The sequence below is a fragment of the Oryx dammah genome, unplaced genomic scaffold (genome assembly GCF_014754425.2).
Source record: "Oryx dammah isolate SB20612 unplaced genomic scaffold, SCBI_Odam_1.1 HiC_scaffold_11232, whole genome shotgun sequence".
NCBI lineage: Eukaryota > Metazoa > Chordata > Mammalia > Artiodactyla > Bovidae > Oryx > Oryx dammah.
Window position 1 is genome coordinate 2,679,486 of NW_024080625.1, and position 26,187 is coordinate 2,705,672.

Sequence of the window (26,187 nt, forward strand, 5' to 3'; positions counted from 1 at the left end):
TTCCTGCCTCCGGGAAGGAGATGAAATGGGGGAAGGATTTCTTAGAGGGTCAGGTGTTGCCCCAGGCCAGTCAGCCAGGAAGTAGTACGGTCCAGGGCCAGCGCACACCCCACAGCCCCTGCTCCCTGCCCACCCTCTGCACTGGGCACCACACCACTTACATGCTTGTAGTGGTGCCGCACCGCGGAAGGTGATGGACATGGAAATTAAAACACCGTGACCAAGACAGGCAGGCTGTTTTGACTTAGGACCTGTGGGGAACAAACCTGGCGCTGAACTGACTTCACCAAGTCCCTCACTTGACGTGTAACTGTTTTGGTTTTGGGCTTGTGTCTGGTTACGGCAGGCTCAGAAGTCCTAGACCTTTGGTGGAGTCATAGAATGTTAGCCTCCAGGATGAAACTGTCTCTTGCAGAGCGTGATTAACCACAGACAAAATTTTAGGAGGAAGTAGGTTAAGAAAAATCTGCAAATCTTGCCTGTCGTCTGCTGAGGCTGTCAAACAAAACTAGATGAGGAGCTTATCATGTCTTTAAGTGGGAACCCCCCCCGCCCCCCCCACCAGATGCTTTGTCTGAATAAAATCTCTCGGTGGATGCCTTAAGAACAAGTGGTGTATCCTTCATGGCGGGGGACCAGCTCGCCAGCCTGAGGTAAGTGTTTTACCTTGGCGCTGTGTCTGCTGACGAGGAATGCATACTTACAGGTTCAGGCAAGGACGAGTTCCTTATTGTCCTGTCCAGTCATGGTTTAGTCCCGGAGGAGGAAGAGAGGTCAGGGGGCATACCACACTGTCACTCGTGCTAAGAGGAGAAGAAGGCAGTGGGGAGCTCCTCTTGGCCACTTGCCGATCTGCTGGGTCATCCTCCTCCTATCAGGAGAGAGACGGCACTTCCGTCAGCGGGCTTGGGTGGGGGCAGCCGCCTCAGCCAGCTGGAGAGCATGGCCCTGTGGCCTCGGGCTGCTGGGGAGCTGGCTCGGGCTTCCTCTTTCGTGGAGCTACTTTCATAGAGTCCTGACCCTTTTCTGCGCTCCGGGTTGAGCACGGCTGCTGGCTCCCCACTTCACCTCACCCAATCCCACCCACTTCCTCGGACCAACGCTAGGATTTCCTAATCATTTCTTTTACATTTGGGGACAAAGATCTGAACTAATTTAGCCCTCAGTCTCTCACTTTCTGCTTTAAGTCCTTTTTCTTGGTGTTTGGACCACAGGAGACCATTTAGGACCTGAAAAGATTTTTCCCTGAAGGTTCTCAGCCAGGGACCACCAGGGTCACCTTGGTCTATGCCTTCTCATCATGAGCTTTGGGTTCCCTGTTTGCTGGCATCCCATTCAAAGTCCTTGCCGACCTGAGCCAGGAGACTTTTTGTCCAGATGCCAATGAAGTTGGCTCCAGTTCTTCTGGATGAATCTATCAAAGTCCCTGGGCATTAGGACAGACATCTAGTTACAGGGAAGCAGACACTGCTAAGCTAGCTAGTCCTCTGGAAAGTGCTGGCATTTGGGGACACAGTGGAAGGTGGATGACTCCACTCAAATCTGTTTTTTCACTTTCTTTTCCAACATACCAGGTCCTTTTAAAAACTAGGATTTTTAACGTAATTAATGTAGAGTACAGAACATGAACATACAGTTTTGCCTTGTCTCCAGGAGGCTAAAGGAATGACCAAGGAGAGAAGATATAGAGTAAAACACCCTAGGCCTTATGCCAACTGTTGATCATATTATGGCTCACATTTACTAAGACCTGTCTGCTCCTTCCTCTCTGACCTCCTTTTCCTTCATTTTCATAAAAAAAAAAAACTATTGGCTAGGGAAACTTCCCTGGTGGTCCAGGGTTAAGAATTCACACTTCTACTTCAGGGAGGTATGAGTTCGTTCCTTGGTCACAGACCCAAGGTCTGTATGCCACACAATGTGCCCCTCCCCTAAAAATACTATTGGCTAAATGAATTACTTACTATAACAATCTATGCTGTGCTGTGCTAAGTCACAGTCAGTCGTATCTGGCTCTGCAATCCTATAGACTGCAGCCAGCCATGCTCTTCCGTCCATAGGATTCTCCAGGCAAGAATACTGGAGTGGGTTGCCATGCCCTCCTCCAGGGGATCTTCCTGACCCAGGGATCGGACCTGTATCTCTTAACGTCTCCTGCATTGGCAGGCGGGTTCTTTACCACTAGTGCCATGTGGGAAGCCCATAACCATCTACATCTAACCTCAATTACAAGGAAGGTGAAATGATTAGGGAGGTAACTGAACTAGGGTATCCAGATTCAACATATAGTATTTACTGCTAAATTAGGGGGAAATGTTATGGCTTGACTGTGGAAATCAGCTTATTTGTAGACAATGAGGCAAGTAAATGAGGAAGAGAACTAGAGCCACCGGAGCCTTTACCTTTAAAAGTCTGACCTGCCTGTCCCAGTCTGTTGGCTCTGGGGGATTAAGGAACCTAGGCAGCAAGTAAGGACGGGGGCTAATCCAGAGCCTGCTACATACTCCAGGAGCACGTCTATGCTTGAGAACCAGCCCAGGAGGTGTAAGCTCCAGTGGCTATAGGGATTAGGTGTGAGATGGAAGAGGATGAATGAGCAGGGTCTATTCTCTGTATGGACACCCATTTTGCATACTAAACATGTAGGAATAGTCTTTGCTTCCTCTAAGAATTGTACAGCCAGCCCTCTCATTTCATGTGTTCCATCTACATCCATAGATTCAACCAACTAAGAATAGAAAATATTATTAAAAAAAAAAAAGAAATTCCTGAAAGTTCCAAAAAGTAAAACTTGAATGGCCCACGTGCTGGCAGCTATTTATATAGCATTTACATTGTATTAGGTATTATAAATAATCCAGAGCATTTAAAGTATATAAGAGGATGGGCATAGGTTATATGGACTTGGTATCTTCTGGGGGTCTTGAAATCAAGCCCCTGTGGATACCAAGTGATGACTATACTGTACTAAAAAAAAAATGATTGAACCTCTTAGATCTCTTATTTACTATTTCTGATAAATACCCCTCTACCACAAGGAAAAAAACAGAAGTGAAAGTATAATGGCAAAATTAAAACTTAATATGTAGCCTCAGTGTTGGAGACATTAGGGAATAGTGGGGATTGTGGCAAACTGGAGAACACATGTATCATCTAAAAGGGCAGAAGCCACTTTGGTCTAGCAGATTGCTTCATGAGAGAACAGGGCTCTAGTATACTTTTTTTTTTTTTTTAAACTTCTGTCTAGATAATGAGGGAGTCAAATTTGAGAAAATATAGAATCAGATCAAACAGGAGCAGTAGGTAGAAGACACAGGAACAGTGAGGACTGCAGGAGCTATAAACGGGCCAGACAGAGAGAATTTTGGAAATATTCTTGCCTTAGAAACAGACACTTTACTTTCCCTTCCAGCTGTAGTAGATACCAGTGACAGCTTCCCATGCAACATCCAGTCTGGCATAGCCTGATAACTTATGTACTTTTGCAATGCAGCATAATTTCTTGATAGGCAAAGTTTTGCACCATTTCAGAGTCTTTCCAACCCAAGAATGGAAGGTGAGATGGTGCTATTGGGTAGCAATTCCCTGTCATGACAAATTTTAACCGTTCTGTTAAGTTTAGAGTTCTTAATGGATTCTCATATCTTTGTCATTGTAGTTCACAGAAATCAAATTCCCAAAGTCTGACTGCCACATAAGAATCTTCTACATGTTTTCATTTTATCTGTGGTGCTTTTTATATATATATATGTATATATAATTAGATATTTATAACACCGATATGCTCATATTGTAGTTGATCTAAATGGATTTTAATATTTCTTCACAGTTGGGTACAACTCAGTGGCCTGTTTTCAGGTAGAGGGTCAAGTTTACTCAAAGATGCACTTAAAAATATCTGTTTTCTTTGTCAAGGAATAATAATGGTAAGAAAATACTGTTATGTGTTTGTGCTCAGTTGTGTCCAACTGTTTGCCAACCCCATGGATTGTAGCCCACCAGGCTGCTCTGTCCATGGGATTCTGCAGGCAAGAATACTGGAATGGGTTGCCATCTTCCCAACCCAGAGATCGAACCTGCATCTTCTGTGTCTCCTGCATTTCAGGCAGATTCTTTACCCCTGAGCCACTGGGAAAGCCCTAATAAAATGCTGTTAGGGCAGTATTAATAACCATACTATCTAGGACTTTAAAAGGCCTTCCAAGTAACTTCAAACAAATCCATACTTTGTTTTTAAGAACACTGGCGAAGTAGAATTTAAGTGAATAGCTGTGCCTTTTAATCCACGTCTCATGGGCCCTTTACTGTTTAACTGTCCTTATTTTTTTTCTACCTACTCTGTAACAAGCTGAACTGAGATGGAGTAGAGTTATTGGTCTGACACCGCAGGGGAAATCTATAGGCATGTTGTTTCCTGAAATCAGCAAGGCATTTGGCAACACCTACCACTGTAGCACTGTGTGTAAGAGGGAGAAATATGTATGAACTAGATGATAGCACACTTTAGTGCATGCACAATCATCTACATTCAACATATCATGCAACGGTGATTTAGAAAATAGTGAGTAGGAAACCACTATGGGACTAGGCACTGCTCTAGGTTCTACAAGGATAGGAGTAAATATGAACTTTTTTGTAGAGGACACTGAGAAGCAAACAGAGGTTTTAAAGAAGAAATACACACACACACACACACACACACACACTATATGTATAAATACATATATAATTAAAAAAGAGATAACTCTAGACTTGAGTAGAGAATAGACTTCATCCTCAGTGGATACTGCACCATAAAAATAATTTTGAAGTGTCATAGGTGAAAAAGGTTACATTACATATAATATATAAAAATATATGAATAGGCTATTAAGTATAGAGTTCTCATATACACTCCTCCCATCCCCAAAGATTCCCCTATTATTAAATTTTGTATCAGTGTGGTATATTTGCTATAACTGATGAACCAATGTTGATATATTATTTTAACTAAAGAAAGAAAAAAAGAAAGTGAAGTCGCTCAGTCATGTCCAACTCTTTGTGACCCCATGGACTGTAGCCCACCAGGCTCCTCCATCCATGGAATTTTCTAGGCAAGAGTACTGGAGTGGGTTGCCATTTTCTTTTCCAGGGGATCTTCCCAACCCAGGGATCGAACCCAGGTCTCCCACATTACAGGTAGACAATTTACCATCTGAGCCACCAGGGAATTTTGACTAAAGTCATTGCTTTACATTAGGGTTCACTCTGTGTTGTATACTCTGTGGGTTTGGACAAATGTTTATTTCCATGTTTCATGGTGTGATGTATTATCATGTGACTTCATATCATGTATGCACCATTACAGTGTCATATGGAATAGTTCCACTGTCCTAAAAATTCTCTCTGCTGCACCTAGAGCACATCCTCCTCTTCCCCAGAAGCCTTAGCAATCACTAGTCTTTTTATTAGCTTTATAATTTGCATCTTCTGGAATGCCATATGTTAATAGTTGTAGTCATTCAGTGGTAGTCTCTTCTAATTATCAGGCTTCTTTCACTTAGCAATAGGCATTTAAGGTTCATCCATGTCTTTGTGGTTTGATAGTTCATTTTATCACTGAATATTATTCCATTTTATAAATGTACCGCAGTTTGTTTATCTATCCACCTACTAATGGACATCTTGGTTGCTTCCAAGTTCTGGAAATTATGACAGAGCTGTTATAAATATTCAAAAGCAGGCTTTTGTGTGGCCATAATTTTCAACTCATTTGGGTAAATACCAAGGAATATAAATAATGGCTTGTGTGGTAAGGCTAAAAGTATAGCTTTGTAAAAAACTGCCAAACTATCTCTGAAATGGTTGGACCATTTTGCATTCCCAACCAACAATGAAAGTTCCTGTAGTTCAGGATCCTCTCCAGCATTTGGTATTGTCATTACTTTGGATTTTGGCCATTCTAATAGGTGTCCCATTTTTGTTTTAGTTTGTCATTCCCTAATGACATATGATATTCCCTGGTGGCTTAGACAGTAAAGAGTCTGCCTGAAATGTGGGAGACTGGGTTTGATCCCTGAGTTAGGAAGATCTCCTGGAGAAGGAAATGGCAACGCACTCCAGTATTCTTGCCTGGAGAATCCCATGGACGGAGGAGCCTTGTAGGCTACAGGGTTGTAAAGAGTCGGACACGACTGAACAACTTCACTTTCACTTTCAATGACATATGATGTTGAAGATCTTTTCTTATACTTTTTGACATCTATAGCTTTTTTCTTAAGGTGTTAGATCTTTTGCCCATTTTTAAAGTTAGGTTGTTTATTTTCTTATTATTGAGTTTTGAGAATTGTTTGTACCCTTTAGATACAAGTTCTTAATTAGATACAAGTTTTGTAAATATTTTCCCCTAGTCTATGACATGTCTTTTTAATCATTTAAGAGTGTCTTTTGAAGAGCATACGTTCCCCTGCCCCCTCATAAGTTTTTAATTGTAATAAGTTCCAGTTAATTTTTCTTTCATGGACGGCACTTTTGGTGCTGAATCTAGAAACTCATTGTCAAGCATAAAATAACCTAGATTTTCTCCTTGGTTTATGACCCATTTTTAGTTAATTTTTAAAAAGGTGTGAAGTAAAGTGAAGTCACTCAGTCATATCCGACTCTTTGCGACACCGTGGACTGTAGCCTACCAGCGTCCTCCCATGGGATTTTCCAGGCAAGAGTACTGGAGTGGATTGCCATTTCCTTCTCCAGAGGATCTTCCCCACCCGGGGATCAAACCCGGGTCTCCCACATTGTAGGCAGACGCTTTACCATCTGAGCCACCAGGGAAGTCCTAAAAAAGGTGTGAGGTCTGCATCAATTCCTTCTTTTTCCTTTTTCCTGTGGATGTCCACTTTTTTCACTGCCATTTGTTGAAAAGCTTATCCATTGTTCACTGAATTGCCTTAGCTCCTTTGTCAAAGATAAGTTGATTAGATTTGTGGGGGTCTATTTCTGAGCTATATCAGTTCAGTCGCTCAGTCGTGTCTGACTCTTTGAGACCCCATGAATTGCAGCACGCCAGGCCTCCCTATCCATCACCAACTCCTGGAGTTCACCCAAACTCACGTCCATCGAGTCGGTGATGCCATCCAGCCATCTCATCCTCGGTCGTCCCCTTTTCCTCCTGCCCCCAATCCCTCCCAGCATCAGAGTCTTTCCCAATGAGTCAACTCTTCGCATGAGGTGGCCAAAGTACTGGAGTTTCAGCTTTAGCATCATTCCTTCCAAAGAATACCCAGGACCGATCTCCTTCAGAATGGACTGGTTGGATCTCCTTGCAGTCCAAGGGACTCTCAAGAGTCTTCTCCAACACCACAGTTTAAAAGCATCAATTCTTCGGCGCTCAGCTTTCTTCACAGTCCAACTCTCACATCCATACATGACCACTGGAAAAACCATAGCCTTGACTAGACGGACCTTTGTTGCCAAAGTAATGTCTCTGCTTTTGAATATGCTATCTAGGTTGGTCATAACTTTCCTTCCATGGAGTAAGCGTCTTTTAATTTCATGGCTACAGTCACTATCTGCAGTGATTTTGGAGCTCAAAAAAATATAGTCTGACACTGTTTCCACTGTTTCCCCATCTATTTCCCATGAAGTGATGGGACCAGATGCCATGATCTTTGTTTTCTGAATGTTGAGCTTTAAGCCAACTTTTTCATTCTCCTCTTTCACTTTCTGCCATAAGGGTGGTGTCATCTGCATATCTGAGGTTATTGATATTTCTCCTGGCAACCTTGATTCCAGCTTGTGCTTCTTCCAGCCCAGCGTTTCTCATGATGTACTCTGCATATACGTTAAATAAGCAGGGTGACAATATACAGCCTTGATGTATTCCTTTTCCTATTTGGAACCAGTCTGAGCTATTTATTTCATGCCATTGATATATTTTTGCCAATTCTTTTGCCAATTCCACATCACTGTAGGTAGAGTAAGAATTAAATTTAGATAGTGGCAGTCCTCAAGATTTGTTCTTCTTCAGTATTGTGTTGGCTATTCTGGGACTTAAGGTTCTCCAATGAACTTTAGAATCAATTTGTCACTAGCCACAAAATAACTTGCTGGTATTTTTATTAGGATTGAGTTACATGTATAGATCAAATTGCAAAGAACTGATATATTGACAATATTCACTCTTGTATCCATGGAATATGTCTCTATTTATATAGATCTTTTATTTCTTTCAAGAATTTTGTAATTTTCATTAGGGAGATCTTGTATTTATTTTTAAAAACTTTTCCTTAAGAATTTCTCTTTTTTCCCTTTCTTTTGTAAATGGTGCTAATGTGAATGGTGTTTGTTTTACATTTCAAATCCAATCATTGTGAATGGGTTTTGGATTTTTTTCAAATATGTCTTCTACATTTATAGGTGTAATCATAAAAAAAAAAACCTTGATGTGATGAATTACATTAATTGATTTTCAAATGTTGAATGAGCCTCATGTACCAGGAATAAATCCTACTTCATCATGGTGTATATCTTTTTATACATCGTTGGATTTGATTTGCTAATATTTTGTTGAGAATTTTCACATCTATACTTATGAGGTACATTGTTTTCTTTAATGTTTTTGTGTGGTTTTGCTGTTAGGGTAATGCTGGACTCAAAAAATGAGTTAGGAAGTATTCCCTCTGCTTCTATTTCTGGAAGAGATTGTAGAGAATTGGTATCATTTCTTCCTTAAATGTATGGTAGAATTCACCTGGGCCTGGTAGTTTCTCTTCTTGAATATCATTAATTACTAATTGAATTTCCTCAGTCAGTTCAGTTTAGTTCAGTCGCTCAGTCATGTCTGACTCTTTTCCACTCCACGAACTGCAGCATGCCAGGTCTCCCTGTCTATCACCAACTCCCGGAGTTCACTCAAACTCATGTCCATTGAGTCAGTGATGCCATCCAACCATCTCATCCTCTGTCGCCCCCTTCTCCTGCTGCCCTCAATCTTTCCCAGCATCAGACTCTTTTCAAATGAGTCAGCTCTTCGCATCAGGTGGCCAAAATATTGGAGTTTCAGCTTCATCATCAGTCCTTTCAATGCACATCCAGGACTGGTCTCCTTTAGGATGGACTGGTTGGATCTCTTTGCAGTCCAAGGGACTCTCAAGAGTCTTCTCCAACACCACAGTTCAAAAGCATCAATTCTTCTGTGCTCAGCTTTCTTTATAGTCCAACTCTCACATCCATATATGACTATTGGAAAAACCATAGCCTTGAGTAGACAGACCTTTGTTGGCAAAGTAATGTCTCTGCTTTTTAATATGCTGTCTAGGTTCATCATATTTCCTCAATAGATATAGGCTTTTCAGATTGTCTGTTTCTCCTAGGTATGAGTTTTCATAGATTGTGTCTTTCAAAGAAATGGTCCATTTCATCCAAGTTATTGTATTTTGGGGGGGCATAGAGTTGTTAATAATATTCTTTTATTGTTCTTTTAATGTTCATGGGATCAGTAGTGATTGCCCTTCTTTCATTTCTGGTATTAACAGCTTGTATCTTTCCTTTGATTGCATATCATTCTATTTTAATGTGCAATCTTTATTATAAGTGAAAGCAGATGTTTTCATATAGCCAGTTTTGGGGGTTGTTTTTACTTTCTTTTTTGTACCACGTGGCGTGTGGGATTTTAATTCTTCAACCAGGGATTGAACCCATGCCCCCTGCAAGTGGAAGTGTGGAGTCTTAACTGCTGGACTGCCAGGGAAGTTCCCATACAACCAGCTTTATTTGTTTTATAAACTGTACAATTTATGTCCTTTGCTTGTTTTTCTATTTTATCCAAGGCTATGATATACGCAATGTTTACCTTATGCTCTCTCATTCATGTTGCAAATGTTTTTATCCCAGCTTGTTATTTTTCTAATTTTATGTTCATATATTTTCATGCATAAGCTTTAGATAGTCTTTCAGCACTTTTTAAATTGTTTCTTTGTTATCACTGTTGTGCTAAGTAATACCTAACATTCACTAAGTATTTACTATGCATCAGGCATTATACCTATATTATCTATGTTAAACCTCAAAGGATCCTTGTGGTAGGTACTCTTACCTCCGTTTTATGGAAGAAGAGACTGAGGCACAAAACAGTGAGTATGTGATTTCAGGTGAGCAGAGCCAGGATCTGAAGCTAGGCACTCTAACACCAGAAGCGTGTTGTCTGTGTGTGTGCGTGCTCAGTCATGTCTGACTCTTTCCTGATCCCCTGGACTGCAGCCTGCCAGACCCCTCTGTCCATGGGATTTCCCAGGCCAGAATACCGGAGTGGGTTGCCATTTCCCTCTCCAGGGGATCTTCCTGACTTAGGGATTGAATTTGCATCTCCTGCATTGGCAGGTGGATTCTTAACCACAGAGTCATCTGGGAAGCCCCTAATACCAGATACTCAGCTCCTAAGCTTTACTGCTTCCCAGAGAAGTGCTGCAATTGAAGATGGTATGATTTATCTATATTTTTCATGGTATGCATATTTTAAAAAATAACACTCATAACCACTCTACTTTTAAAATGTCAAGATTTCCCCAATTTTATAACATAGAGCTATTTGTCACAGCTCTTGAAAATTTAAAAGAATTCGTTTATTTTGGAACTGGAATTGATACACTATATACTTCAACCTTGTGGGAAATTGGACTGATAGAATATTGGAAGGTATGAGATAAATTGAGACAAATAAAACAATTAATTTTTAAAAAAGACAATTACTATAGGAAACAAGCAAATGATTAAAAAAAAAAACAACAATGGTCAGAGTACACACAACATTAAGTTGTGAATGCTATTTGCATGGACGTAGTAAAGTGAAAAATGAACATTTAACTACACAATAAAAGTGAATGAAAGGTGAGGAAGTGGAAAATCAGAGAGTAGAACAGACAATTCTAGTTTTGGGGAGATGCTATATCCAAATGAATTTAGAAGAACAATCAGAGGAGGAAGAAAGGAATAGCCTTACAGCCATTAATATTTTGATGGGGCTTAAGATAAACGTAATGAATATGGAGAGAGATTATTTCACTTTCTCATAATCTGCATTTTCTCCCTCGAAACATAGTGAAAAGAAAGTGAAACTTGCTCAGTCATTTCCAACTCTTTGTGATCCCATGGACTATACAGTCCATGGAATTCTCTAGGCCAGAATACTGGAGTGGGTAGCCTTTCCCTTCTCCAGGGGATCTTTCCAACCGAGGATCGAACCCAGGTCTCCCGCATTCCAGGTGGATTCTTTACCAGCTGAGCCACAAGGAAGCCCAAGAATACTGAAGTGGGTAGCCTACCCCTTCTCCAGTGGATCTTCCCAACCCAGGAATCGAACTGGGGTCTCCTGCATTGCAGGTGGATTCTTTACCAACTGAGCTATGAGGGAAGCCTCCTTCAGACACAGCTCTATTTCAAAAAGATTTTAAAAAGTTTTTTTTCCTCTCATTCAAGAATACATCTTCACTTGACGAGTTAAATACATAAGGCTAATAAATAATTCACAATACTCAAATGAAGACTAACTTTAAATGGAATTACAAAACAGAATAAATGCACAATGTTATTTTTGAAGAGATCAATTTCATATACTATCAAGTTTTGCCACATTGTACCTTTCCCTGTCTCATTAAAACCCTGGCCATATGTCACTGCTTTCCCATCTAAGGAATGTCCGATCTTTTAATAGCACATGGAACTTCTACCAGAGCGACCTTTCTTTTTGGCAGGTCATCTGACGATATTAACCGGAGTACTTTGTTCCCAGAAGAGCAGGAAACCTTAATATTCAGAGAAGCTTTATTGTTGAAATGATCTGAGCAGACTGCCAAAATGACTGACTTCCTTTCCTCTGAAGAAGTTTCTCTTGTGTTTGTAATAAGTAAATATCAAAGGGACATTTATGGGTCTAAGCAAGTTCCAGTACTTGTAAAGAGGGCGACCCCTGAGATGAGGCAGGCAGTTGGGAGAGAGATCTGTTTCAGGGGCATGGGAGGAAGTTTTCTGAAGGATGCTGGCAGCAAAGGGCCAGCAGCCAGGACTACAGGGAGGTCTTAACATGACTAAGTATCCCTACCTGTGACAGAGCACAGTCAGAGCATATCAGAAGCAGGTGATAGTCAATGTCAAGGTAGGAAGGCAGGAAACCAGGAATGCAGTTTAGAGCAATCTAGGCCACAGCCCCAGAGAAACTGAGCAATGAAATGAGCTAAAACAACAACTCAGGAGAACAAGTGCAGTGATCAGAACTGGGTCCCCAATAGCAGACTCTCAAATACAGTCGTAAATGAAATCAATAAACAAGGGTAGAATCCTGGAAACTATCCAGTTGCCTCATATGATTTATAGGACTAGAGAAGTATGCTGCTCTTCATACCAAAATTTATGTTAAAAGGTGAAAACACAATTCTAACTTCCCAGTGAACCATGATTTAAGCTACACAAGGCTGAGTGCATGGAAATATGTCTTTGTCTCTAAGAGAGATTATAACAAATGCTTGCAATTTAGAAAAGTCACCCATAATTTTTAATATTTTTTGTTTTTGGAGGTAAGCCAAAATTCCAAATCTATACTATCCATTGCAGTAATCGAGATGAGTGAAGGAGGTGACAATGGAGGGAATGGGGATAGGGTGATGGACTGAGCAGTTACAGGAGGGCAGTAGGGGATAGGCAAGGATCACAAGCAGGGAAATGCTGTACAGAATGGATCCTTGGTGTTAGAAGATAGACTGAGGCATATTAAAATTTCTTAGCTTCTTTGAGCAAAAATCAGAATGGAGCAGCACCAGGCCAGAAGCAGTTGAGACCTCCACCAACAGGGGCTCCAGAAAAGACTAGAGAAAAAAGGTGGAAGCAAAGCAATAAATTAGTGGTTGGCTATAGCTTGAAACCTAATTGACTGCTTGTGGTTGGTTGTTCTTAGGTCTTGATTTCATAACCACAAGGCATTTACAGGCTTTGATTTGGGTTTGCTTACATAGGCAACCACTGGCATTGGTGCCACCTGTCTTAATGGTTTCTCTGTAGAGTTAATTTAACACTGGTTTCTGGATTGTCTCAGACAACTGAGTGAACAAGGATGCCAGCACAGAGTAGGGACAATCTGATGCTTGGAGTCAAAAGCTGACCAGTTCTGTGTGAACTTGTGTCAATTACTTAACCTCTCTCAGCCTTTATCTGTAAAAACAAACTAATTCTACTTACAAAGTTGTTGTGAGAACTAAATGAGAGATCATACCATTCACTTGACACATATACTGAGTGTCGTATTAATTGCCAAATTGGACTGCATTTGAAGTCCAGTGTGCTGGGAGAGACAGCAACAGCAATCAACACACTACAGAGGGCAAGTGCCAAGTGCTAAAATATCAGTGTCCACAGAGTGTTCGAGGAGCCCAGAATCAGGCACTCTGCACACAGATGGAGGGAGAGGGGACTGGGTATTTGAGTGAGGCTTGAATGAATATATTTCAACCAAAATGCATTTCCCTTGTGACCATGAACAAATTAATCGCCTCAGTTTCCTCATTAGAGATAATAATAGTAACCATCCCAAGGAGTGATTATGAGGGCTAATTAATCCTGAAGTATGCTAATCCCTGAAGAATGCTCACTTACAGGGCCTGGTACACAGCAAATACTTCATCAATGTTGGCTGTTTTTATTAACATTATGACTATGGAGAACTCTGGGAGTCAGCATCTCTGAGGAACTCAATGATATATCAAGGTCACAGCTAGTTAACAGCAGAGACTAGACTAGAGACCAGGTCACAGTTTTATGCTCAAAGTAGAAGTAGAGTTCTAGACTCATCCATCCTGCTTTTTCTCCTGGAGATTCTAAAGAGAGTGCTGTAACGTGGAGACTTTGGCAACTGTTCCCAAAGGGAAGTTCTGAATGAAATCATGTAACACTTGAATAAGCTCATATATAGAAGGATTGTCCACTTTGACAGGCAATCAGTCTGCAGTACATATAAATTCACTTTTTCTTGTACTGGACATCTTTGGTTTTGCTTTTGTTTTCTTAGTTCCCAGTCTACATATTTTTCTTATTTCAATCTTCTAACCTTATTCTCTGAAGCCTGTTTGATTTTCATATCAAAGGAAAATTAAAGCAAGAAGAATAGGTTCTATTTGTAATCAACATCCATTTACTGTTCATTGTGGTTCAGAGGCTCTTTGCCAGGACTATGGAAAGAGCCAAAGGATAGACAGATAGCTTCCATCTTTGAGACAGTTATCATTTTAAGTAAACCAGATCTACAGGCAATGAGAAAACAATAATTCTAGAATAACATATACATATTCCATGGTCATATGGGGTAGGTTGGAGACAAAGTCAACTGGTGTTGTATTAGGCAGGAGCTAAGGAGGATGTATGGAGAAAAAAAGAATCATGTCTTTGGCCAGTACTGTGCTGGGAATTCTGTATAGTATCTGGATGATTCTGAGCCAGCTCTAAAAATGGTAAAAAGATCGGCAAAGAGAAAGGCAGGCAGTGGTTTTCATTAGGATCACCTGGTACGGGCAAACAAACCTGCACGCAGCCTCCACCCTCAGAGATTCTGCTTCCTTCTTCCCTGGACAGGGAGCTCAGATCTCCACACTCTATGAAAGCTCCCAGGTGGTTCTATGTGCAACCAAGGCTGAGAATCTCTGCATTGAGGCAAAGACTAGATGTATGCATAGAGAGCTAATGCCTATGAATGTGTTTTCTAAATCATACTATACTGTGGGAATAAAGACTCATCATTGTTTTTCTGTGTGGAGTTTATACCGAGAGAGTTCCTCAAATGACACTGAACTAGTGTACTTCAAGCGTGTTGCTTGTACACTTCAAGCAGAATTAGGAGCATGCTGTATTGAAGCAGGCATGTGGGTCTGTGGGGAGGAGGGGGAGGGTGACCAAGAGAAGTGCCAGGCTGAGGCTGGAGGAACTGACTCACAAGCTCGAGTCTGTGGATTCCAGGTTGCGGCAGCAGAACGTTATGCCCAGGGCTTGCCAGACATCTCCAGAGCTTTCTGTTTGGAAATTTCAAGGAGGCTTATTTTGTCGTGGAGCTAGTTGCCGTGAAAGTGCCGAGCTGGAGAGGAACAGAAGATGGGATTCAAGAGTTTGACTCGTAGTCCATGGCCATTAAGTGTTTGCTAAAATGAAGACAAACTGTGGGATGACAGCATAGCACTGAAAAGAAGCGAAGGTCTCGCAAATCAGATCAGCCTGTTTGGATTTGACGCTAGGGGCAGCAGGAAGCCACCAGGTAGCTTTGAACAGTGTTTAAGGACCGGTAAACTACTGAAAAGCGAAGAAATACATGTGTCCAAGTCTATTCATCCCTTAAGAGGACTTTAAAGAAGAGCAGTTTCATCATGAGAACAGTAGTCACTCTAATGGTTTATTTAGGCAAGATCATGGACTCCTGTTTTCTGAACAGGGTTGCACCTTCCGGTTAGGCAGGCTGTTCACGGCACAAGAGCTGGTCTTAACAATAGAGCTGGTCCTGAGATCGGTCTGTCCTGAGCCGCTAGGGCTGCATCTGCCTTTTCTCAGTGCACACAAAGGCACCCATGCAGTAGTGGCAGCCCATCTCTAAAAGTCCGAAGACGGTGAATGCTCTTCTACTCAGGCAGCCTCGTAAGGTCGCTTCCTGACTCAGGCAGGAAGCCAGTGATGTGAAAAATAAAGTGGAAGAAGAGGAGAAGAATGGTCAAAATGTAAGAAGAAACGAAAAAGAATAGCAGAGTGAGGTCCTAAGATAGGTGAAGGCTCTCCTTAAATCTTTCGTGAGTAAACTCGGAGACAAAGTTCACCATGACCTATTAAATGGCAGAAATGAAAACAGACAAAATGTCACATGCAGGCATTTTGCAGTAAGAAGCAACATGAATCTGGGACCTAAAATCCAGCGATTGTATAACCAGGCCTAGAAAAAGTCCATTTTACCAGCAGTAAGTCTCTTTTTAGGGAGAACATGTAATATGAGTATGTTTCCAAAGTTCCTCTGCACTTCTTTTCACTTTCACCCCAAATCCCTTCCTCCCCAGCCCACTTGAGCCCCACAGTGGGACAGGGCGGCCACTGCTTATGTTCCACATGCTACGTTTGGATGCTGGGTTTCCATATGATGTCCACATCTGCAACACTCTGCCACTCTCACCTCTAACTGCCAACTCTTCTGGTACACAGTTAGAAAAGGAAGTCCTTAACTCTCACAAGCAGTTTGGTCTTGAAACTACCTAAGAAATGTCTCAAGTTTCCTTCCATTTCAAAGGAAAGCAGAATTTGCATACTAGAAATGGAGCTCACAATACCTAAGCAAAGAATTCCATCAAGATAAATCAGGTTAGTTCAAAGGGTATTTGCCTTATGGGTCACAGTATATCCCATGCTTTTCCATAGACCAAGAGGACCTGTGGTCACCCCTCTGGATTCCTATCCCTACAAGGCTTTTGCATGGAACATCACTGGTTCTTAGAGTTCCAGCTGAGGAATTTATAACATGATCTGTTTTCCTTGGGATTAGCCTTTAAAAATTTATTTATTCAGCCAACATTTAATACATTCCCCAACTGTGTTAGATGCTGGGAACACGAAATTCACTAAAGAATGGCTACTGCTTCCAAAATCCTTATTTAGTAAGGGGAGACAGACATTTAACTTAATAAATGCCACAAAATGCTCTGGTGCTGTGAAAGATGTTATGTCTGGGAAAGAGAGGGGACACAAAGGGTGAGGAGAAAACTGTGGAAATAAAGTGTCTACGGGTCAAAGAGCTTGATGCAGATAGAAGGAAGAAAGATGCAGGTAGATCCAGTTGACCAACTGAAGTCCTATCCTTGGAGAAGGTGGGATGAAGCATAGGTCCAGGTAGAAGAGGTGGCAGATGGGGCCAGCGGAAGTGTAACCCATAAAGCCACAGTCTTTACAAAACTTGACCTCCACAGGATGAATCTATAATTCCCAGATATGCCTGCAAGGAAGCCGATTTAATGTTGAAGAGGAATTCCAGAATGCCTAGAGTTGGGGGTTGCTTGGGAGATGGAATGCTCAGAAAACTACCCCCACCCCCATCACCTCTGGTCCTCAGAACTGAATTCCTGAGCATGTTTAGTCTCTGTCTTAGCTGTGAAAAAATAGATTTTAAGGCACTGATTTTTAAACATTTTACTCTTTAAGGCTGGATTTAATTCTTCAAGCCTGCCACTGAATGAAGATGAAAAATACATCTCATCTCTATACAATGCTGCCGACAGTTAAAATAACATCCTTGTTTCTCTCTTTCTCCTTTACTCTCTCCCTTTTTGTAACTGGGTTAATAATTCCCTTGGACTAGGGAGAAGAGATTTTCATTAGTACCCGATCATTTCACCCGTCTTTTCTTCCTGAGATTTCCAGTTCCTTGACACTTGATTTTCTTTAAAATTTCCATCCCTCTCTTAGTTTTTCATATGTTCCCATGGCCTGTCTCTGTAAATATTAACCTTCGCTTTTCTAACTTCTTACCTGGAACCCTCTACCTGGATCCCTTGCTTAAATTTTTCTTCTGTTCATCCATCCTTTCTTTCTTATTGAAATAGAGTTGAAATACAATATTATGTTAGTTTCAGGGTACAATATAGTGATTCATTTAAATACATTATAGATGATCGCTACAATAAGTCTAGTAACCATCTGCTCCCGTAAAACACTATTACAGTACCATTGACGATATTCCCTATGCTATAGAGTTCATCCCCGTGACTTATGTATTTTATAACTAGAAGTTTGTACCTCTTAATTCCCTTCATCTGTTTAGCGGCCCCCTCCCCTCTGGCAACCATCATTTTTTTTTACGAGTCTGTTTTGGTTCTGTTTTTTTAGAGTCCACATACGATTGAAATCATATGGTGACTGTCTTTGAGTTATTTCACTTGGCATAATATCCTTTAGATTTATCCATGATGTTGCAATTGGCGAAATTTCATTCTTTTTTATGGGTGGGTAATATTCCTCTGTGTGTGTGTGATTTCTTCTTTATCCATTCCTCAGTGGATGGACATTTAGGTTGCTTCCATATCTCAGCTATTGTAAATAATACTGCAGTGAACATACAGGTGCACGTATCTATTTGAATTAGTGTTTTGTTTTCCTCAGGGAATACACAGATGTGAAAATGCTGGATCATATGTAGTTCTATTTTTAATTCTTTGAGGAATCTCCATGCTATTTTCCGTGGTGGCTGCACCAACTTACAATCCTACCAATAGTGAGGCTTCCCTTCAATACATCTTCATCAATACTTATTATTTTTAGTTGTCTTTTTGATGATAGTCATCCTGAGAGGTGTCAGGTGATATCTCACTGTGATTTTGATTTACATTTCCCTGATAATTAGTGATGTTGAGCATCTTTTCATGGGTTTGTTGTCCATCTATATGTCTCCTTTGCAGAAATGTCTATCCTTTGCCCATTTAAAAATTATACTTCTTATTTGTTGTTGGGTTGTATGTGTTCTTTATATATTCTGGGTATTAAATCCTTTTTTGGATAGGGATGCAGATCTTTTTTCAAGTGTTATTTGTTTTTTTTGGATTGATCTCTTCATCATTATGTAATACCTTCTCTCTTTGTCCAGTCTTTGTTTTAAAGTCTATTTTGTCTAAGTAGTGCTACCCCAGCTTTCTTTTCATTTTTATTTACATGAAATATCTTTCTCCATCTCCTCACTTTCCATCTGTGTGTCTTTAGATTTGAAGTGAGTTTCTTATAGGCAGTATATATGTAGGTCTCTCTCTCTCTATCATTATCATTATTATTTTAGCCATTCTATCTTTTTTGGGAGCATTTACTCCAGTTGTATTTAAAGTAATTACTGATACATATATTATTGCCTTTTATGGCCATTGCTGTGCAATTTTGGTTGTTTTTGCAGCTCTTCTCTTCCTTCTTCTCGATTCTCTTTCCTTATTACTTAATAACTGTCTTTAGTGTTACATTTGGATTCTGTTCTTTTTAAAGAAATTATTTTTTAAAAGAGTTTATTTATTTGACATGTACACACTGTTACACTTACTTATATGTATTTTTGGCTGCTCTTGGTCTTCCTTGCTGCCTGCAGACTTTCTCTGGTTGTGGAGGGCAGGGGCTACTCTCTCATGGCAGTGCATGGGCTTCTCATTGCCGTGGTTTCTCCTGTTGCAGAGAACAGGCTCTCGCTCAGGAGCTTCAGTAATTGTGGGCTCAGTAGTTCCGACCTGCTAGCTCTAGGGTATGCTGGCTTCAGAAGCTGCAGCACAGGGGCTCGTTAGCAGTGGTTTGCAGGCTCTGGAGTGTGCAGGCTTCAGTAATTGTGGCACATGAGCTTAGTTGCTCTGTGACATGCGACATGTTTCCAGACCCGGGATCAAACCAGTGTCTCCTGCGTTGGCAGGTGGAGTCCTATCCACTGCATCACCAGGGAAGTTCTTCATTTTTTGTTTATCTTTGTAGGTTTTTTAATTTGTGGTTACCATGAGGTTCATGAATAACAACCTATATATATAGAGAGATATCTCCTTTAAGTTGATGATCTCTTAAGCTGAATAAATTCCAACAGCTCTACGTTTTTAGTCCTCTCATTATGTTTTATATTTTTGACATCATATTTTACATTTTTTAATTTTTCTGTATCCTTTAACTTACTGTAGGTATTGATAACTTTACTACTTCTGTTTTTTAACCTTCCTACTATCTTTATAAGTTGCTGACCTTTACTATATGTTTGCCTTTACCATGAGACTTTTCCTTTCACAGTTTTCTTATTTCTAATTGTGGCCTTTTCTTTTCTGCCTAAAGAAGTTCCTTTACTACTTCTTATAATTCTGGTTTAGTGGTGCTGAACTCTTTTAGCTTTTGCTTGTTGATGACACTCTTTATCTCTCTTTCAATTCTGAAGGATAACCTTGCTGGGTAGAGTATTATTGGTTTTAGTTCTTTCCTTTCATCACTTTGAATGTATAGCTCCTCTCCCTCTGGCCTGCAGTGTTTCTGCTGAAAAGTCAGCCAGTGGTCTTGCAGTGCATGCTACGTTGCTTCAGTCATATCTGACTCTTTGCAATCCCATGAACCATAGCCCGCCATGCTCCTCTATCCATGGGGATTCTCCAGGCAAGAATACTGGAGCAGGTTGCCATGCCCTCCTCCAGGGGATCTTCTCAACACAGGGATCTAACTCACGTCTCTTACATCCCCGGCATTGGCAGGTAGATTCTTTACGGCTAGTGCCACCTGGGAAGTCCAGTCTTGTGGGAGTTCCCTTGTATGAAACTTGTTGCTTTCTCTTGCTGCTTTTAAGATTTTCTGTTTATCGTTCATATGACATTTTAATTACAAAGTGTCTTGGTATGGTCCTTTTTGGGCTCATCTTATTTGAGACTTTGTGCTTCCTGGACCTCAATGTCTGTTTTTTCCCCCAGATTAGGTAAGGTTTCAGCTATTATTTCTTCAGATAACTTCTGTGTGCTCTTATGTTTGTTTCTCTTCTCCTTCTGAGACCTCCATAATACAAATGTTAGTATGCCTGATGTTGTCGCAGAAGTTCCTTCAAGTACTCTTCTTTTTTTTAATTTCTTTTTTTCTGTTCTGTTCAGCTTGGTTGATTTCCACTAATATGTCTTCTATATCACTGATCTATTCTTCTGTTTAATCTAATCTACTTTGATTCCCTCTTGTGCTTTTTGATTTGATTTTTTAATTATTGTATTCTTCAGCTCTGATCTGTCTTTCTTCTTCTTTTTTTTTTAAATTGTATTCTGACTCTTCTTTAAAATTCTCACTGTGTTCATCCATTCTTCTCTTGAGATCAGTGATGATCATTACCCTTAAAATATTGAGGAGGTTTCTTATCTCCATTTCACTTAGTTCTTTCTCTGAGGTTTTATCTTATTCCTTTGTTTGAAATGTATTCCTCTGTTTCCCTATTTTGCCTAGTCTCGTATTTTATTTCTGTGTATTCCGTAGGTCCATTTCATCTCTTTCTTTTTTTAAAAAATAATTCTATTTATTTATTTTGGCTGTGCTGGGTATTCATTGCTGCTCAGGCTTTTCTCTAGTTGTGGCAAGTGGGGGCCACTTTCTAGTTGTACTGTGTGGGTTTTGCATTGTGGTGCCTTCTTTTGCTGTGGAACATGGGCTCTAAGGTGTGTGGACTTTAGTAGCTGTGGCACCTGGGCTCAGTAGTTGCAGTTTCTGGGTGCCAGAGCACAGGCTCAGTAGTTGTGGTGCAAAGGCTTAGTTGCTCCGCAGCATGTGGGATCTTCCCGGGCCAGCCATGGGACCCATGTCTCCTGAACTGTCAGGCAGATTCTTTACCACTGAGCCACCAGGGAAACCCCCACACCCCTGTTTCATCTCTTGATCTTGGAGAAGGAGCCTTATATAGAAGAGGTCCTATTTCAAATACAGTCATATCCACTGATACCTGGGGTTAGGACTTCATCATATCATTTTGGAGGACACAGTTCAACCCACAAGGCTTTCTGTCCTTTTCACTTTATCTTCTTGGAAGTACAGTAGCTATCTTATGACTATGAGGCTATAAGTATGAAAAGAGTTTACCATCTAAAGAGAGAGGAAAGGAAAGCTAAGGCAACAATAGGTACCTAACAGCATCACAGCACAGTCACACTACCATTTACTTCTAGACCTCTTGGTCTGTTAGAAAATGACTCTGAGCTATTAAGTGACTGTCAGGCTTTCTGTCACCTGTAGTAAAAACCGTGCTAATGGATACACCAAGATTTCCCTAGTTCATGACAAAAGTAGAAAAATAATTAAGTTAGTAAAATTTTCATAGAGCAAGCCTCATTTAATATAAAGGATTTTAAACATTCTGAAGTTAAATCATTCTCACTTTTTTGTTGTTAAAATATCCTTTCTTTTATGAAATGAAGGTGATTGTAGAATGTTATTTGTTTTTAGCATCCTTACTTGGAGAAGGAAGGAAGAGAGGGAGGGAGGGAGAAATGAATGAATGTGCGAATGGATGAGAGAGAAAAATTTTCGGAAAGTTAGTCATTCTTTAATTTTCAAAAAGTCTTTACTTTTTGCTTTGGAAACCCAGAAGTCTGAGAAGAACGCTGCTGAACTTTCCTTGAAACCTAGAATTAGTGATGTGCTGGAGCCTCAGGCACCAGCTCATGAGAGTAGATGGTTGAATTTCCAGAAGTGGCTTAACATCACCTTGGTAACTTGAAATCTGACATGGTGGGAGTATTTGCATAATAGAAATCTGTAAGTGCTATAAATCCAGTCCCCTTTCCCTGAGCTGGTTGTTTTCCAGTACCAAATTTCCCCAAACCTGCCTCGTACAGGTGTCCAGGGGATAAGCATGCAAGGGACAACTCATACCAACTAAAACACACATGAGATTGAGACAGACCTATTTACCAATTTAAAATTTCATAATATAAAATATTCTCTGTCATTGCTTGTTGAGTTATCTGATAGTCCATTTCCCTCGTGAAAATATTAGCTCTGCTTTGGAAGGAACCACATCTGTTCTATTCACAGTATCCTCACTGCCTGTCACAGTACAGAGTGGGCTCTGGGGTCCTTATTATCCTAGGAATCATTATCAGATATCCCACAGTCAGTAGGATGCTTAGGGAATCAGAAGTTATTGTAACATAAAAATATTTACCAGTGAGGGGTCTGTAGACAGACAAATCCTTGTCTTCATCAGGTGCACATTCTAAGATGACTGAGTGGAAAATGCTAGTTAACAAAAGTACTGTGTAATTTCAAACAGTCATGACAGTGTGAATTTTAAACAATCTGCTATAATATGTTCAGTGAAACACTGGTTCAGTGGAAAGTTGAAAAAACTTTAAATGATTCTGTAGCCAAAACATGTGGGGAATTTTGGTTAAGCCAAGTTAAGTCAGTGTCTTTACTGCTAAACTTCTCAGAACCTTTAATATGACATTGTGAATCTTTTAAATTAATTTTTCTTGGGATATAGTTGCCTTACAATGTTGTGCTAGTTTCTGCTGTACAGCAAAGTGAATCAGTTGTACGTATACATATATCCCCTCTTTTTGGATTCCTTCACATTTCGGTCACCTCAGAACACCGAGCTAAACAGTAGGTTCTCACTCATTATCTATCATACATAGTGTATCCATAGTGTATATATGTCAGTCCCAATCTCCTAATTCATCCCACCCCTCCTTTCAATACTTGATGTCTGTACATTTATTCTCTACATCTGTGTCTCTAACTCTGCTTTTCAAGTAAGATTATCTATACCATTTTTCCAGATTCCACATATATACGTTAAGAAGTCCACATTTGTTTTTCTCTTTCTGACTTCACTCTGTTTGACAGTCTCTAGATCCATCCACATCCCTAGATACTGTGAATTTTCACTGTGCTTATGAATCTTTACTTTGACCATGAAATCCATTTTTGATGCATCACCTATAATTAGGGTTCCATCACCTATAATTTGTTGCTGTTGTTCAGTCACTCAGTGGTGTCCGACTCTTTGTGACCCCATGGACTGCAGCACGCCAGGCTTCCCTGTCCGTCACCATCTCCCAGAGCCTACTCAAACTCATGTCCATCGAGTCGGTGATGCCATCCAACCATCTCGTCCTCTGTTGTCCCCTTCTCCTCCTGCTTTCAGTCTTTCCCAGCATCACGGTCTTTTCTAAGCAGTGAGCTCTTTGCATCAGCTGGCCAAAGTATTGGAGCTTCTGCTGCAGCATCAGTCCTTCCAATGAATATTCAGCATTGATCTCCTTTAGGATTGACTGGTTGGATCTCTTTGCAGTTCAAGGGACTATCAGAGTCTTTTCCACACTACAGTTCAAAAGCATCAATTATTTGATGCTCAGCCTTCTTTCTGGTCCAGCTCTCACATCCATACATGACTATTGGAAAAACCATAGATTTGACTAGACAGACTTTTGTCGGCAAAGTAATGTCTCTGCTTTTTAATACACTGTCCAGGTTTGTCGTAACTTTTCTTCCAAGGAGTAAGCGTCTTTTAATTTCGTGGCTGAGGTCACCATCTGCAATGATTTTGGAGCCCAGGAAAATAAAGTCTGCAACTGTTTCCCCATCTATTTGCCATGGAATATGATACCATACCATTTGCCATGGGACCAGATACCATGATCTTAGTTTTTTGAATGTTGAGTTTTAAACCAGCTTTTTCACTCTTCTCTTTCACCTTCACCAAGAGACTCTTTAGTTCCTCTTCATTTTCTGCCATAAGGGTGGTGTCATCTGCATATCTGAGGTTACTGATATTTCTCCTGGCAATCTTGATTCCAGCTTGTGCTTCATCCAGTCCAGCATTTCACAGAAGGAAATGGCAATCCACTCCATTACTATTGCCTGGAAAATCCCATGGACAGAGGAGCCTGGTTGGCTACAGTCTCCGGGGTCGCAAAGAGTCGGACATGACTGAGCGACTTCACTTCACTACTCTGCGTATAAGTTAAATAATCACGGTGACAATACACAGCCTCAATGTACACCTTTCCCAATTTTGAACCAGTTTATTGTTCCATGTCCGGTTCTAACTTTTGCTTCTGAGAGTGTAACAGGAAGGAAGGCCAGAGGTCCCCAAGTGGCAGGAGGAAATAAACTACAGGTGGCAGACAATTTTTTTTCCTTCTCTTTTAATTCTGTGTCGATGACACCTGGTTCTGCCTTGAGCTAACCAATGTCTTTTTCCTATGGAAATATTTTTCTTAAGCTATGTTAATAAAACTATGTATTTGTTTTGGAATTTTCCTTTCTTCAACACGGTTCCACCTAAAGCTAACTTTTTTCTTTTCTCAAACCTTGGACTAATAATGGCTCAACAAACCAGTATTCCTGTCAATTGTTTTGTGGCCATGGGATGACACACCTTATGCTATCCTATCTCAAAAATGCATAGTGTGGGAGAGGGGCCTGGTGAAACTCCCTCAGGCTTAAGGTGTCTCTCTTATCGGACTAATAGCTTTCTAACAGATATAAAACACCTTTCTAAAAACTAGCAAGGGGGCACTCGTTCTGTCCCCTTCTGATGTCTAGGTCAGAAGCTTTCCCTATCTCTATTACACTTTAATAAAACTTTGCTACACAAAAAGCTCCAAGTAGTCAAGTTTCATGTCTGATCCTAGATCAAAATCCTTTCCTTCAGAGGTCACCAATCCCAGGGTAACACACACCTTCCACTTCTTCACCTGTAACTAGTTTCCTAATTTTAGAAAACATGAACACATTGTCATCTCAGATTTCTTGAAAGGTTTATACCAATTTCCTTGAGAGTCTCTTTCTATTAGGCATTAAAGCAAAATATATTTAGGAATCCCACCCCCAGACAAATTACAGACATTTCCCATGTGCATTTTGTCCATCTTTTTACAGATACAGAATGAGACGTGAACATTTACCAACTATAATTTTAGAGTACAGTAGTTGTAGGTACTCCATTTTTCCTTAATTTGGAAGAGTTCACTCTCTAATTGGGTAATTAACACTGCCAAGATATCAGATATGTTATTTAACCAGATTTTAAATTTTCTTTATGTTAACTTCCAAATGGTATAATGAGTAAAAACCATCTTTTCAGTCATGACCAGAAAGAAAGAGATCTCAAAGTCATTTTAAATTAGCGTTTGTGGCAACCCACTCCAGTACTCTTGCCTGGAAAATTCCATGGATGGAGGAGCCTGATAGGCTGTAGTCCATGGGGTCGCAAAGAGTCGATCACGACTGAGCAACTTCACTGCTTAGGCAAACCTGAACGCTCTCCATCCCAATGAGACATAGACATTCCATTTCCATTTCTAATCTCTAGAGTGATGAGCATCAAAATCTCATTTATTTACATGGCCTCATTTTTTCACATCCTTTTGGACAACTGAATATTTCTGCTCTTAAGGCAGCTCAGTGTATCAATGAAGAGCTGAGGCCCTAGACATAGCTTGGGTTCAAGTTCCAGCTCATCCATTAACTAGCTATATGGCTGTGTGCAAGTTACTTAAGCCTCAGTTTTCTTCAACTGTGCAATGGGAATAACAGCAATAACATCTGCTTCCTGAGTTTTGAAATTCTTAAAAAAGATAATATGGATAAAGTAAACTGTAACTTGAGCTCTGTTAGCACTTAGATCTACCGGTGATATGTTATTTAATCTGGTTAAATAACATACCTGATATCTTGGCA

At 40.4% G+C, this 26,187-nt stretch overlaps 1 protein-coding gene across 8 annotated transcripts in view; it reads right to left on the reverse strand.

The window, feature by feature from the left end:
- LOC120861332 (PC-esterase domain-containing protein 1B) overlaps positions 1 to 26,187 on the reverse strand; it is a 201,306-nt gene that overhangs the window by 65,429 nt on the left and 109,690 nt on the right. For 6 of the 8 annotated variants that reach the window (XR_005720523.1, XR_005720522.1, XM_040236977.1 and 3 more), the window contains exon 4: positions 705 to 871. The exons of 1 other annotated variant lie outside the window; for it this stretch is intronic. The gene's annotated coding sequence lies outside the window, so the exon portion shown is untranslated. Of the gene's footprint in view, positions 1 to 704; positions 872 to 14,947; positions 15,086 to 26,187 lie in introns of all 8 variants that reach the window. One more of the 8 variants, XM_040236975.1, reaches the window with a different exon arrangement.